This window comes from Ictalurus punctatus, chromosome 24 (genome assembly GCF_001660625.3).
Source record: "Ictalurus punctatus breed USDA103 chromosome 24, Coco_2.0, whole genome shotgun sequence".
NCBI classification, from domain to species: domain Eukaryota; kingdom Metazoa; phylum Chordata; class Actinopteri; order Siluriformes; family Ictaluridae; genus Ictalurus; species Ictalurus punctatus.
In genome coordinates this window covers 10,961,813-10,978,832 of record NC_030439.2, presented here as the reverse complement: position 1 = coordinate 10,978,832, position 17,020 = coordinate 10,961,813, and the positions used below count along the sequence as shown (strand labels likewise).

The 17,020-nt window shown below is 39.0% G+C and overlaps 1 protein-coding gene across 2 annotated transcripts in view; it reads left to right on the top strand.

Annotated features, from left to right (window-relative positions):
* Positions 1–300: 300 nt before the first annotated feature.
* Positions 301–17,020, top strand: part of fam49al (family with sequence similarity 49 member A, like) — a 32,546-nt gene continuing 15,826 nt past the window's right edge. Inside the window, exon 1 of one of the 2 annotated variants that reach the window (XM_017455076.3) lies at positions 301–728. The gene's annotated coding sequence lies outside the window, so the exon portion shown is untranslated. The remainder of the gene's footprint in view (positions 729–17,020) is intronic. The other variant, XM_017455072.3, reaches the window with a different exon arrangement.

Below are 17,020 nucleotides of genomic sequence, written 5' to 3'. Positions count from 1 at the left end.
ATCGTTTGACCAGCCGCATCACTACAGAGACAAGGCTTGTTTTTATTCGGGGAGACAGCTCACATGCACCTGCCATGAGGGAGGGCAAATTGCATGGCAAAGGGTTAAACAACACCCCCAACATGCCATAAATGCATAAAGCACACATACTCACACACTCCCCCCACTCATGCTGTGTAGGCTTTGGGGATGTCAGTTGTTAGTAAGGGGGAGGGGGTGTGTAGGGGATAGGCTGGTAGGGTCTTTGTAAGAGTGAGAGACAGAGAAAAGAACATGAGAGAAAGAGAGGGAGGGAGGATGGAACAGAGCGTACTATTTCTCAGCTGCTAAGCAGAGAGTCTTGAGTCCAAAGACAGTCAGAGCAAGAGAGATCATTTGGTAACTGAGCAGGAGGAGCACATGAGCAAGCCAGAGGCAGGCAGGGAAAGGGACTGACACACACACACACACACACACACACACACACACACACACACACACACACACACACACACACACACATAGCGTGAGGTTGACTTTAGTCGTGCGTTCAGGGAAGTCCACACAGCAGCTCAGAGGGGAAGTGAAAGGAGCGCTGTTTTTTCACCCCTCATACTCTTCCTTTGTATTCTCCAAACAGGGCTCAGCTCTGATCCTTTAGCTCCTCTATTTTCTCTTTTTGTCACCTATTTTTTTTTTCCTGAAGCCAGAGCAGGAGCACCACTGCCTCCCTGTAACCCTTCTTGCCGGTAAGCAGCATCACTAATGCTCTTTCTCCATTTTTCAGTTCCTCTATCTGTCCCTTCCTCATTCGTGTCTCTTTGTTTAATTCACTTGGTATCATTTTAGCTGCAGCAGTGCTGTAGATGAGAGTAGAAGGTAGCACATGGCAAGGGATGGCAGCCGCTCTTGTTGCCATGCCGGCATCCTATTCAACCAGACTTACAGAGTTACACCGGTGGAACGAGAGAGGGAGGGATGGAGGAAGAGACAGGGAGCAAAACTGAGGGGTGTGCTACTTTCCTAGGCAAGAGATCAGTCAAACAGGGCTCGTCCTCTTTCTCAGCAGTGCATTGTAGTGTTGCAAATAGACACATAAACCCGTACAATGGCACACACACACAAGCTCAGTAAAGTCTGGCATGTGTCTATGCTGCAAAATAGATATCTATCTATCTATCTATCTATCTATCTATCTATCTATCTATCTATCTATACACACACACATATATATACTAATATATACTTTTATTTTCAGTAGTATAAAATGGTTCTGTAGAATGATTTTTCAAATATAAATAACAGTGAAGTGAAAAGGTGTTCCAATGTAAAACCGGCAGTTCCCATAACAACAGACGGTCTATACTGTATGTCAGCTATTTCCTTTTTAAAAATGCCAACCAGTTCGCCCAGCACACCAGTTATTGAGCGAGTACCCCATTCTAGCTTTGTTCGAAATGACATTTTACGGCTCATGTGGCATTTAGATTGGCATGCAGAGCATGTAGAGCTAATTAGCTTGTGTGTGGGTGTGCAAGTGTATGTTTTAATCCCATGCATTCTCACACCTACCTAAAACCAGCATCCTTGCAATAGGGGTGGAAACAAATACGGAGCAAAGAAAAGCGAGGAAAGAAGGGAAAAAATGAATGAGATGGTGAATGGAGGAATGAACCACTCCTTTTTTCCCCACTCATTTCCCTGGTAGCTGTGGTTTATTCAAACCACAAAAGAGAAAAGGACTAGATGTGTTAATGAAGTGGCACAACAAGAGAATATGATGGGGTTTGGCTGGAAGTCTCAAAACCAGGCCTTTCAGCATGTGCAAATAATGTGTGCTTTTCCCTTAAGCCCCATGAATAGATTCCCAGGTGTGTAATAAATGTGACAGAGAATTTATATTGAATCTTTAATCCTGTTATTAATGTAGATGTGCAGAAATTCACATACATACTTGACATAACACTGGTAACCTTACCAACTGCATCCCAAATACTGGACATAAAAATCACTATAGTGAGAAGATATCAATATCTATTATTCAATGACATTTGGAGAGAGAGAGAAAAAACATGCCTTTATTCTGCATTTAAATACTAGATTTCAGACATCAAATAGATACTAAGAGAAAATATGCTCCCTATGAAGCAAACTGTCTCAGGGGAACATTCCACCAAATATACAAAATGAACAGATATTTACTCGTCTGTTGCTAGGACACTCCCTTTGAACATTTTCTAAGAGCGTCTGGATTGGCTGATGCAGATGATGTAGCTTTCTTACCCCAAATCTCTCCCCTTCGCCCATGGAAACATGTCTGCCTGTGCTTCTCCTTCCATTGCTCTCATTTTTCTGCCAGTAGCTGTCTGTCTTCTCCTCACGTCCATCCTCTCTTCAATATATCTGTCTACCTGGTCTTTAAGCTGTCCCATTGTAATTATCACACTCCTGGTGGAGACGCAAGAATATTCTTATCACAGAATAGTTTTCATTAAAAAAAAGCCACCTTTCATTAGGTATGTCTATTCAGTTTAGCAGCCATGAGTAACATCCCCTTTTTAATTTTCTTGTGGGGAAAAAAAGGTCTTGGTTTGACATGATGTAAAATGCACATTTTGCACATCTTCCCTCCTTCCTGCCTTTATTATTACTATTTGTCAGTCTTTGAGATGCACAAGAAATTTGGTATATTGTGCAATGCTGAGGATCAGGTGTATGTGAGCTGAGAGGTGCAGAGATTTAGAGCACATGACAATAGATATCATACAGAATGCAATGCAGAAATGTGCGCAACAATTTAAAATATGCAAAAAGTGACACAATAGACACACCGTAACAGAAGTCTGTACTGTGTGTACATATAGTATGTATTTAAATAGAGTAAGGTTAATAACAGCAAAGAGATGCAGTGATGATGAATATCTGGTAAATCTTTTGGTTGAATGCGGACAGGACAGAAGCACAACAGCCCTGGTTCTGATGCCACATATTCCAAAATTTCAAATGGAGGATATGCAGGCCGTCATTATCTGGTATTTGGTTAAATATTGTCATGGACAGAGTTTTTAGAGCAAACCTCACCTCCCATTATTAGCATGATGCTTTTGGAGGAGGTGGAGGAGGAGGAGTAGGAGGAAGAGGATGCAGAGCCAAATTAGACCGTGGCAGATGTCACATGACATTCATTGATAACTTTCAAAGAAAAATTATTACTAAGGCCTTTTTCCACTGCATAACTCACTGTAACGTTTAGCAACGGAAATCTGGAACTGATTTTGTACTGATAACTGGCCCAGCACCAAAGGTTTCAGTTGTTTTTGGTTTTTAGTACCTGCTCAAGATTGGCACCAACAGGAGGTAATGGTGCACGGGAATGGGACTAGCAGAACTGTTCATTGTTGACTGGCTATGCAAACTGTCACAATGACTGACTCAGTATACACAGATGAAGAGAGAATACTAAAACATTAGTGCTGTTTTATTTACTTATGAACCCAAAAACAAGAAATATTATGGCATTATGTCAGGGTTGAGCTGGAGATGGATGCAAGCGCAGATTAAGTTTTTAATAACAATAATCTAAACAAACACAAAAGAAGCTATGAACACGAGACAAAATCACTAAGGCGAGGAATAAACATCACACAAAGTCCAGAACAGAAACAACGGCAAGGTGAGACAAACGCAAGGCAAACGGGCAGTGCAATCTGTGGCTATATATACTGTAAATTCTCATTAACATGAATGAAGGTCAGGTGCAGGTGGTCATGTGACAGTGATGGCATGGTGCAGTGGCTGATGGGAACTGTAGTCCGGATTTCTCTCCGGGATATTCATGACACATAAATGCAGCATGGATGAAAAAGCATACTTTTGTTTTCTGATCAAATGGGATGCCAAACTACTTGGAGGATTTTTATTTATTGAAAAATGCCCCAGAAGCACAACAGGTAGTTCTGACTCATCATGTCTCCAGGATTGAGTCACTGTGTGGGTTTTCACATGCGCATTCTGCATCAAGTGGCTTTACACTGGTTTCTGAGATGGACAGGCTACTCTAAATTGCCCACAGGTGTGACAGTACGTGTATGCGTACATTTGCGTGTTTGTGTGTGTGTGCTTTCACCTTGCACCCAGTTTTCCCAGCATAGGCTCTGGATCAACCACAACCCTGACTAAATTAAAGCACTTACTGACGATGAATGAATGCTATAAACAGTCATTTTGAACTACATTAATTTCATCACCTAGCAGATTTTTAAATCTTGCCATTATTCCTTCATCCAATGATCTTCAGTAACTAAAGTATACTTTATCGTAGTCAGGGTGGCAATGCATCTCAACAACACTGGGTATTAGGTGGCAATACACCCTGGATTGGACACCAGTCCATCGCAGGGTACCATGCACACACACGTTTGCACCTACGTACAATGTAGAGTAGCCAATCAATTTACTAGCATGTTTTTGGGAGATGGGAGGAAACCTGAGAACCCAGATGAAACCCATGCAGACAGAGAAAAACAAGTTCTACACAGACAGTAACCTGAGCTCAGGATTGAACTGGAGCTGTGAGGCAGCAATGCAACCTGCTGTATCACCATGATCTCTTCTTAGCGGTCCTATAGGCAAAATTAATAACTGCATTGTCCCAAAGGAAAATTAACTTAAGCTAAAATCTGGGCAAAATTCTTGCTGCTGGTTCTTGGGGCAAGAATCAGCTTTATGAAAAGATAAAAGAGAGTCTGAACTCTCTGCTGTTTATATTAAAGTGCTTATTACCTCATTGAAGAACTAGATGATCTGGATTACTGTGTTTGGCTGAAAGGGATTGTTTTAGAGGGCATCTGAGAGAACAGACCCACTGGGTTTTGTAGAGCTGGACTAAGATGGATTTTGAGTGCTCTGTTTACTGCACAACGGACATGTAATGCTGTGTGTTCTCAGTTAAGAGAAGATGTGCTGAGCAGTGGTTCCTGGTCTCATGAACTACCCCTCTGCAGAGAGCATGAGCTTGGCAGGTATGGAGGGTGAGAATCTAGAGAGCAAGTTGGGGGTGGATGCAGTGGGGGATGTCAAGGGATCTGTAGTAACCTTGAGACCAGCTTTGACTGTCACTGCTGCAGTGTGGATGTGTGTGTGTGTGTGTGTGTGTGTGTGTGTGTGTATGTGTGTGTGTGTGTGTGTGTGTGTGTGTGTGTGTGTGTGTGTGTGTGTGTGTGTGTGTGTGTTTGTGAATTTTTGCATGGCTAACTATAAAAAGGGCTGTGTAGCCTGATTGTAGAGAACATGCAAATGAAAGCACACACAATCCAGGTTATCAGAAGTACTGACGTAAATTCTCCACTGGTTAATAAAATAGTTCAAGATCCTGTGCTGAGACCTAGCACTTTACACACATCATACTACAAAAGAACAATAGAGCTATAAAAGAGTTAATATAAAACACATCATAGTACACCAAGTAGTATAATGGGAAAATGGTGAATGAAACATAAACCCATAAAAGAAACCCAAATTCCTAATTAGCATGCACCAACAGTACAATTCTGCCACGAGCCTTAGTTCACATACGTGAATACTGTCAAATACAGGCTGTTTAAGAGAGCAGTCCTGTCAGCAGTGTGTATAAAGTTTCTGTATTCACAGCTGGAGGCTTAAAATAATGGACTATTGGAAAGGCATAGGTGTCAGGAGAAAATTATTTACTATTCTTTAGGGTCAATCATATATTAAAATATAAATATATATTTTAAACATGTTACACGTAAAGCTAAAAGTTTGCTACTTGTAGGCATTTCACTATTAATGAGCTTACAATCAGTATAACCTATTCAAGTTGCCATTGTATATACTGCATTTACTGATTTCTCTGTATAGTTCTAATTTTTTGCTTTATAGCTCATTAGATTAGTGCATGATTTGGAAAGAAAACAAAAAAACATCTCAAATTTGCTAATTGCCAGTATCTAAGCGTCTTGCTGATTCTAACTTGGCAGTTTTCCATACCATAGCCTACTTATCATTAATATTAAATAAGTTGAATTAAATGGCTAAAAATATAATTGAACCATTAAGGCATTTCACACCACACTAAACTTAATTACACACTGACAGAAATGGCCAATTAATGTTCAGGTTTAAGATATATAAAAGCACATAAGTAAAGCTTTTACAGTTTCTGATGATCATTATACTGATACTTGGCTGATCCACTTGAAGCAGTTTGTGCTAGTAGTGCAACAGTCTCTTCTGTTAATATGGAAATCCTTTTTAAAAAATGTTTTAATTACCAGAGAATAATCAATTATTAACCTGAAATTCGACTGCATAACTGCAAAGACATGGAACCTTCTAGTTTTGCACTCCTGACACTGAGTGGCCATGATAGTGAGCTGCTCCACAAGCCTTGAGCTGTCAGTCTTTGGCAAGAATCTCTGTTTCACAGCCAAGCACACACAAAGAGTAGGTCAGAGAAGAGAGACACTTCTACAGGAAGAGCTAAAAATGGCCATGTCTGATAGAGAAAGAGCCAAAGAGCACTGTGAGCGTGCAGCATGCTGAGGCCATACATTTACCAAGAGCTAGTGATGATACAGGATACTGGACATTATCAGAAACAGTGTTTTCAACCTTAAACAACCTACTTTTACATTTCCAAAACGTTAGGATCATTAGCATATTGTGTAGTAGCTACATGTATAATTAATCTAATGAAGTATAAGAGTGAGGAGAGGAAGTGTGGAATTTAAAGAGGTTAATATTTGTTTCATGCATCATCAACTATATAAAATGATCTTTTTATTTCAATACAGTGGTCAGTACCAACCAACAAGTGATGTACACATATAACCCTGTAATTTTATTAGAAGGATATTAAAAATAACTAATGATAGAGGAAGAAAATCATATACAGTGAGGGCAAAAAGTATTTGATCCCCTGCTGATTTTGTACGTTTGCCCACTGACAAATAAATGATCAGTCTATAATTTTAATGGCAGATTTATTTGAACAGTGAGAGACAGAATAACAACAAAAAAAAATCCAGAAAAACGCATGTCAAAAATGTTATAAATTGATTTGAATTTTAATGAGGGAAATATGTATTTGACCCCTCTGCAAAACATGACTTAGTACTTGGTGGCAAAACCCTTGTTGGCAATCACAGAGGTCAGACGTTTCTTGTAGTTGGCTACCAGGTTTGCACACATCTCAGGAGGGATTTTGTCCCACTCCTCTTTGCAAATCTTCTCCAAGTCATTAAGGTTTCGAGGCTGACGTTTGGCAACTCGAACCTTCAGCTCCCTCCACAGATTTTCTATGGGATTAAGGTCTGGAGACTGGCTAGGCCACTCCAGGACCTTAATGTGCTTCTTCTTGAGCCACTCCTTTGTTGCCTTGGCCGTGTGTTTTGGGTCATTGTCATGCTGGAACACCCATCCACGACCCATTTTCAATGCCCTGGCTGAGGGATGGAGGTTCTAACCCAAGATTTGACGGTACATGGCCCCGTCCATCGTCCCTTTGATGCGGTGAAGTTGTCCTGTCCCCTTAGCAGAAAAACACCCCCAAAGCATAATGTTTCCACCTCCATGTTTGACGGTGGGGATGGTGTTCTTGGGGTCATAGGCAGCATACCTCCTCCTCCAAACACGGTGAGTTGAGTTGATGCCAAAGAGCTCCATTTTGGTCTCATCTGACCACAACACTTTCACCCAGTTGTCCTCTGAATCATTCAGATGTTCATTGAAAAACTTCAGACGGGCATGTATATGTGCCTTCTTGAGCAGGGGGACCTTGCGGGCGCTGCAGGATTTCAGTCCTTCACGGCGTAGTGTGTTACCAATTGTTTTCTTGGTGACAATGGTCCCAGCTGCCTTGAGATCATTGACAAGATCCTCCCGTGTAGTTCTGGGCTGATTCCTCACTGTTCTCATGATCATTGCAACTCCACGAGGTGAGATCTTGCATGGAGCCCCAGGCCGAGGGAGATTGACAGTTCTTTTGTGTTTCTTCCATTTGCGAATAATCGCACCAACTGTTGTCACCTTCTTACCAAGCTGCTTGGCAATGGTCTTGTAGCCCATTCCAGACTTGTGTAGGTCTACAATCTTGTCCCTGACATCCTTGGAGCGCTCTTTGGTCTTGGCCATGGTGGAGAGTTTGGAATCTGATTGATTGATTGCTTCTGTGGACAGGTGTCTTTTATACAGGTAACAAGCTGAGATTAGGAGCACTCCCTTTAAGAGTGTGCTCCTAATCGTTACCTGTATAAAAGACATCTGGGAGCCAGAAATCTCTCTGATTGAGAGGGGGTCAAATACTTATTTCCCTCATATAAATGCAAATCAATTTATAACATTTTTGGCATGCGTTTTTCTGGATTTTCTTGTTGTTATTCTGTCTCTCATTGTTCAAATAAATCTACCATTAAAATTATAGACTGATCATTTCTTTGTCAGTGGGCAAACGTACAAAATCAGCAGGGGATCAAATACTTCTTTCCCTCACTGTATTATACACATACAAACACTTTCAAGCAGATACATAGTAACAGCAGATACAATCATTTTAATGAGCTGTTACTATAGAAAGAATAATATATTACAACGAGCACATTAACATAAACGAATATTTTGCCTTGCAGCCAGATCCACAGTCAGAGCTGCTTTAATTAAATTTTAAAAAATAATCAATACCTTCTGATTTATCAGGAAAACTTGATACGTTTTTTTTTTGTTTTTTTTAATGACACATACATTTCCTTACATGTATAACCCTATAATATTATTACAAGGCTAATAAAAATAGTAAAAGAGGGTGGGAGACAAGCATATATTATACAAATTCGAACATTTTAGTAAAAAAGTCATACATGTGAGGGGGGAAAAAATTGATTCTCCAGCTAATTTAATCAAAAACTATTGAGAATGAAACCATTTCCGTCATTCAGATTTTTAGTCTAACAACCTAAAGGCAACAGCACAAACCAATTTCCATGCTATTTTAAACATTCTGGTCTGCACAAATTAACATATTTATTATATCCTTCATTGCTCAAGGGGTAGATGAAACTAATCTGAAGTGCTTTGTCTGTCTGAAAGTGTTGGGGTTGGAGGGAATGTTCAAGCACAAGTCCCGACAAGACTGCCTAGCACAGAACTTCTCATCTCCTCTCATCTCTCTTCATCCGTCTCTCTCTGTGGCCCAGGGCAGCTGAGCGGCGGGCACAGGGGGCAGCCTGACAGCCATGGCACCTCAGTATCGGATAAGCGTGCAGTGGATTAAAGAACATGCTGCTGGCACAGATCCAAACAAGACTCTCAGAAAGATGCACTTTGAGATTAACGAGCATGCTTTTATGTGGGTCACGGTAAAATGTCAATAACAAATGTTAGAAATATCAACGTTCTCTCCCTGTCTTATCCACTTAAATACAAAAATTTCATATAATACCCATTCTCTTTTTTTCAGACTCAGCAATGCGTCAGGTTCAATCAGGACCTTAATCAAAGGCACAACGATAGAAGCTTTTGTCAATGAGACGTAAGACATGTTGCTATATATAGATTGCTGAAGTAGCTGATGACCTTGAGCAACTATGCTCCATCAAAAGAGAAGCAAAAGAATACAAATTGATTCAGATGGGAGAGGAGAGAAATATACTGTGGACCTAGGGTTGGTAATATTTTAAGTAATTAGAATACTTACTTTTTTAAAAAGTCACCAAATAACAAAGGAACAGATGACAAATGACAGAGTTCTCACCCTCGTGATATTCTGCAGCAAAATTCAGAACAATAAATAATGCAATTTAGGTATATCATGGCCCTTGATATTTTGACTGAAGTTCATTGATGTTGTTCAAGTAAGGAATAAAACATGATGGGGCATGCTTTTTTAAGAAATTAAAGAAAACACCAGGGTTGTATGATACAGCAGAAGTTACTTTTTAATAACAGCATGTCCCAAAGTGTTGGTTTTTGTTAATACCACAGCAATTTGCCAATTTATTATTGAATGACACACGTACTTTTAGCTTTTAATAATTACATATAATGTTGTGGAACATCCACAAGACAAGTTAGTTACTGTTATCCCTTATTAACTAAAATATAAGCTGTCATTTCCTCACCAACCTGTCTTTTTTCCTTTCTTGAATAAGACAGCAATGCACAGCCATGTCATGTTGCCAAGAAACTGGAAAGCATTGTGTCCTCTGTCCTGATGACTCTGCTGTGGTGGAAAACTTACTGAAAATTACAAAGCGTAGACATCCAAGACTCTTTCCAGTAATATTCAACAAGTACGTGTTCTTACAGAGAACTTGATTATTTGTTTCTTTGTTAAATAAAAACAATCAAAAAACTGTAACCCGCTTGAGGAGCTCATTCAAGCAGCTCTATAGTAACAGCATATTCAATCGTTTAAGTGAGCTGTTACTATAGAAAGAATAATATATTACAATAACCACAGACAGAATTGCTGTACTAGAAAATTAATCAACACCTTCTGATCATTCAAACCAAATCAATTTGGTCATATTTAGGTTTTTTTTTTCTTTGCTTAATGACACTTTCCTTACATTGCTGTTACCAAAAATGGGTCCCCATTAAAAAAAATCCTCAGAAGCAATTTTCAGCTTTAAAAATGTAAAACTATAGCAGAAGAAAGCCTTGAGGCTTCCTCACACTCTTTCAACAGCTAATGCATGCAGTGTGAAAACCATGCATACAAGTGAAACTCTTTCAGTAACCCACTGAAGCAAAACAAAACGTCTCATTAGGCATTATGTTAATTATCTTTGCTTATCATAAGACAAGTAAACATGGCATTAATACCTTGAAATATTCCAAAAGTCTGCTAACCTTAGAACCCAATCAGTGAATAGATGAAATCAGGTAAAACATCAAATGAGATTTCTTTTTTTAAAATGGTCAGATCCTATACACTTCGAGTGTAACCCTTAATGCTGATCAGCAATTGGCTTTTTCATACAGCACCATTCTCTCATCACAGACAGAGAGAATGTGGGGGAAGGGTGGCACAGTAACCCCCCCCCCCCCCCCCCCCCCCCTTCCTTCCTGTCCCTCTTGCACAAGTCTTCCTAGTGCTAGCATTCACTGAGGAGGAGGATGATTGGGCGTCTCAGCCCCATAGCATCACATTACCAGTTAGTCTAGCCCCGGTATTGCCACTTCCCATCAGCTGCAGTGCTGAGCTCTTTGTCTGCACTAACCTCCCTCCCACTGCCCACTGCGCTAAGCTAATGTTCCAGCCACAGCACATCGACCATGCCAATGTCCAGGGGATATGTGTTTTCCTTACACCAGAAAGATGGTGGCAAAAAAAGAAAGACAAATGAGCAGCACCTGACTCGCTTGAACAAAATGAAATACGCCTCACGCACTGACGAGAATTAATGCAAGAACAAGAGAAAACAATAAGCAGCCAGGCATCGTTCGCTCCTGATTTTGGGTTTCATTATTTTACAGAAAAGGAAACATATACAGGTTAAATAGCAAGAGAGGTGAACATAACATGGCTTGTTACATTACCAGATTGTATCTTTTTTTTGTGATGCAGAACCTTTGATATAGCAAGTAGATGGAGATGTATAGTGCCATGAAAAGGGATTTTTTTCTTGAGTTCTAATATTTTTGCACATGTGACACTTAATTGTTTCATATTTTCAAATAAAAAATTATATTTAAGACAAAGAGAACCTGAGTAAACACAAAATGTCATTTTTAAATGATCATTTCATTTATTGTAGGAAAAAAGTGATTCAACACCAACTGGCCCTGTGTGAAAAAAGTAACTTAGTTACTCAATCAACCAGTTAACCAAATGTAACCGATAACTGGGCACAGTTAGACTAGACATACACACACATTTGCCTGTTGAATCTAAATATCACTTATATAAAACCTTTCCAGTAATATGAAGTAGACTAAATAGTCTCAACATACAGCATACTATGTCATGAACAAAAGATTCCAGATGAGAAGAGAAAGATAGATATTTTAATATATCAGCCTGGAAAGGGATAAAACACCATTTTTAAGGCTCTGGGACTTGAGCAAGAAAAAAGTGAGAGCCATTTAATCCAAATGGAGAAAACATGGAACAATGGTGAATCTTCCCAGAAGTGGTCCAGACTCTAGCCTACCAAATTTCCTCTAACAATACATTGACAATTCATTTCGGAAGTCACAAAAGAACCCAGAGGAACATTTAAGGTACTGCGGGCCTTGCTTGCCTCAAATATGATCAGCATTAATGATTCCACCATTAGAAAGAGAGTAGGCAAACAAAATAGTATCTATGAGAAAGTTGCAGGGTGAAAAACACTGGTTTTCTCACATTTGACAAAAAAGCACTTTGATGAAACCCAAGCCTTTTGGATAATGTTCCGTGGACATTTTGGAAGACTTCAGCTAACACAGCATTCCATAATAAGAACACATCATCAGACGAACATTATAGTGGTAGTGTGATAGTGTTGGGATGCTTTGCTGCTTCAGAGCCCAGGCAACAAGCCAAAATTGATGGAACCATGAATTCTGCCCTCTACTAGAAAATTCCTGAATGAGAATGTCCAGTTATCAGTGTGTGATCTGAAGCTCAAGCACAGTTGGGTTATGCAGTAACCCAATTGGGTTAAGAGTAATTCCACCTCTGAGAGGCTCAAAAGAAACAAAATTAAGGTATTGGAGTGGCCTGGTCAAAGTGCTGACTTGAATTCCAATGAGATGCTGTGGCATGACCTTAAATGGCATTTTAAAGACCTTAAATGGAATTAAAGCAATTCAGCAAAAATAAGCGGACCACAATTCTTTCACACTTACATGAAAAATGGATGAAGTGTTTGGTTGCAGTTGTTGCTGCTAAAGGTGGCACAACCAGTTATTAAGTTTAGAGGGGCAGTTACTTTTTTACATGGGTGATGTAGCTGTTGCATAACCTTTTCCTTCAATAAATGAAATGATTATTTTTGTGTTTCTTTGTGTTCTCCTTGTCTTATATTACATTTTGCATGAGGAACTGAAACCATTTACTGAGACAAATTTGCAAATATAAAGGAAATCAGGAGAGGGGAAAATATTTTCACAGTACTGTAGATATAACGCTATAAATTAATTTGCAATATCAATAAAAACAAAAAATAGAAAAAAATAAGAATGAGAAATTGACTACTTCCTCAATAATATTACTGAACAACTTGAAATTGGGAGTCAATTATTTATTGCTCAGCAGAAAAGCATACTTTAGAGTATGGTTCAACAGTAGTCTTGTCATGTCACATCAAACCAGTGACTACCTTTCCCATCCTGCACTGCGGCCTACAAACATGGCCGCCATGGACTGCAATTCTCAGAACACTCATTCATTATAATCAGGCACACCTGCATCCAATCTCACATGCAAGAACATTCACAGTATAAAGAGATTGTTTGAACACAATGACTTTGCGAAGTATTGAGTGTTATCACCATACCAAGCATTTGTACCCTGTTCCTCATTTTGATTCATGTTCTTTGATCTTGTTTCCGGTTTCTCGTTATCGATTCTTGCCTTGCCTCGTTTATGCCTGTTTGCTGATCGCATAACCCATTGGGTGTTTTTGACCATGCTAATGTCTTATGTTTTGGTTTTGTCTACCTGTCTCTTTATACTGTGGTTGTGAGTGCGTATGAGATTGGATGCAGGTGTGCGAGATTAAAATGAATGAGTGTTCTGGGAATTGCAGTCCATGGTGGCCATATCTGTAGGCCGCAGTGCAGGATGGGAAAAATAGTCACTGGACTGCTGTGACATGACAAGACTGCCACACAAATATCATATACAAATTTTCTTTTCATATTGCCACTTTCAAACGGGCTTGCGTTCCATGGCTATGACAAGATTCCACATAAACATCTCCCTTTTGTTGTATTCACTGTTTCAGAAATCAAAATTCACTGAGAGTTGTGATATAATGTTGCCATTTGGTTTAGAGCAGATGCTAAAAGTAATTACTGGAAAGTGTCACTTAAGTTGTCTGTAGGTTGTTGTTTTTATTTATTTATTTATTTTACTAATTTACGAATGCAACTGAAGAAAATATTAACATCCCTGATGTTTTCTTCTTGCTTTCACCCTCTGTCATCATGCATTTAAAAGCCCTAACAGCTAAGTGCTAGCTAGCTAAATCATTCACATTAGTCTTTATATAGTTGATGCTTGGTATCCGTATTAGCAACAGTGTTCTCATGACTTTAGCTACATGTGGCCAGCGTATCTCGAGAGTTAGCCCTTTCACATAAATAGAACCCTTGAATTCATTTTGAACGCAGCACAATACATACACTCCATAAATAAAATCATCATATCGCATCAATTGTCCTGTGTCTCTCTCCAGGTGGCACTAAATGCTAAAATCAGATACAGGAGGACTGTAGGTCTCTGCTCAAAAAGAAACACAAGGAATCAAATTAAAGCTGAGGGTTGCACATTTCACAGAGAGTTGGTCATTATAGTGCTTGTCTCTTCGATCTAACCTTAATGCTATGACCAGAATCTATTGGAATATTGAGGTGATTATTGTCAATATCAGTGGTGAAAAGGCTGACGTTGCTGTATCATGCATCCCACATCATAAAAAAATTGGCCAGTCTATAATATTTAATCATTTGTGGCTCTGACCCATTAAGAAGTTCACTGTCAAACGCCATAACATTTGATCCACGTACAACTCAAGGACTCAAAAGCATCTTTTGACCTCTGATGACCCTGTATGGCCCTTGAAATGTATTAACAATAAAGCCCGGTCAATACACTTACTGTAAATCCATCAGGGAATAAAGAAACATTTCACGTCTGGCATTTAAAAACACGACTTAGACAAGGATGTGGGAGACATAACATAACCAGAAGAGACGTTTTTACATCCAGTAAAAATACGGTACGTCACCCATCACCCCAATACACACTGCTCTAGTTCTGTCACTCGTGCTGTAGTGATAATGGTTCATGTTAATGATGATGCTGAATTGGGACAGTGGTTCATGTGGAGCTGTTGTGTGGTTCAGTGTAAGTGTGGTGCACAGCAGGACAGCAGGTTGCTCATAAGCCATGGCAACAAGCAGAGCTCTTTGTGTGCTGTGATGAATATTCTTTCGGATTTATGGAGTGGATTCTGCTGCATTAAGCATCAAGCTTATTGGCTGCTACTGGTGATGATTTGGAGACTCTGTGTGTGTGTGTGTGTGTGTGTGTGTGTGTGTGTGTGTGTGTGTGTGTGTGTGTGTGTGTGTGTGTGTGTGTTTTATTTAGATGTGATAAGAAATTCATAGACCACAGTTTCAAAAGTATGTCACAAAGCCCTAATACCTATTAGTGTGTGTTTATTTATAGTTAGTAAAAGGTTAGTATATAGTTCATGTTAGGGATGTAACTGAAAATGAATACATTATTCACAATGAGCAAAAAATGTGTAAACAGATGCAAATATAAATATGAATAGGAAATGTACTAGTCGTCTTGGTTTGGGTTTTTTTTTGCTGTTGTTCTTTTGGCTTGGTTGTCACTAGACGTACTTTTTTTTACTTTCATATGAGTGGGTGGTCAGATATAATGTATGTGTGTACGAGCAAGCAGTCAGATATAGACCTTGGGATACAGAAAGGTTCATTAATGTGAATGTTAGTTACTGTGCAATGCATTTACAAAGTTTGTTCATTCATCCTTACTAACTGCCTGGTCCTGGTAATGATGGTGTAACTTAGTTTGTGTATATTTTGGAAAAAATTTTTAGAAAATGTTGTGGACAAGTACAAAAATTGTACTGTACAAGTGGGATTTAAAAAACAATCCTGTGCACATCTGAGGCCATTTATGAAATTTCCAGTGTTTCTGGGGGCAGAGTGGAAAGGCTCATATTTAATAAATAATAAAAAAAGAAGAAGAAGAAGAAGAAGACTCTTGCAGTTTAGGCCATGCCCACATTAGGTTGAAATATAAATACAGATACGAATATTTGGAGCATTACACCCTTAGTTTATATACAGATGTTGCAGCACACTTTTCGATGCATATCAATAATGAAAATTGGCAGAAGGGTCAATAAGGCTTGTATGCAGATCATTGACTAAGAGAAGTTTGTCTTTGAGTATATTGAAATCTTTAAACAGGAGGAAGACAACCATTGGCATTCTTGTCATTTCCCATATTTTATTAGTGGCATATTTGGTCAGTGTCTAGCATGACCTAACCTGACATGATTTCTGAGAAGAGTTTTAGTCATATTCATAATTGTTCATAATCTTCATTGACAATGCTAGCTATATCTAGCTAACATTAGCCAACCTGCCAGGTGTCTGACAGGATTTTAAGTAATTTACAATCATGTTCATAATTTATCCTGTAATGCTAGCTGGCTAACAAACTAACCAGATGAATTTTCTTAGAAATTTTAAGTGTTCATAATCTTCATGGGAAACATTACCTAGATAAGTAACATACACTACCCTGACAGGATTTCCGTGAGGATTTTAAGTCATTCATAAATGCTCATATTCTACACTGCTAATACTAGCTGGCTAACATAAACTAACCTGACAAGATTTCTTAGACATTTTAAGTGTTCATAACCTTCACAAGGTGGTTAACTTAGGTTAACTTAGGTTAACTCAGCATGGCATGATATCTGAGAGGATTTCGAAGAACTATTTATAAAAGTTTATAATATTCATTGCTAATGCTAGCTAGCTGATACAGATCAGATAAATTGGCAAGATATACGATCTTAACTTTTTAGTGCAATCATAAAACAACTTCTTATAGCTGCGTGCCTACTCAGAAACTTTAGAAGAGTGTTTGAGTTCATAATATATAGTTTATATATGAACATCTGCATCACTTAAAAACCTGTTCAGTGTTCTGAAGTCTGCAGACCGACCCTCCTCACGATTTAACAAAGATATTTTCTGGGATTTTTGTTGTGAACTGTCGTTTTATGTTGGATTTCCCACTGGTACTATACACCACAATGATTGC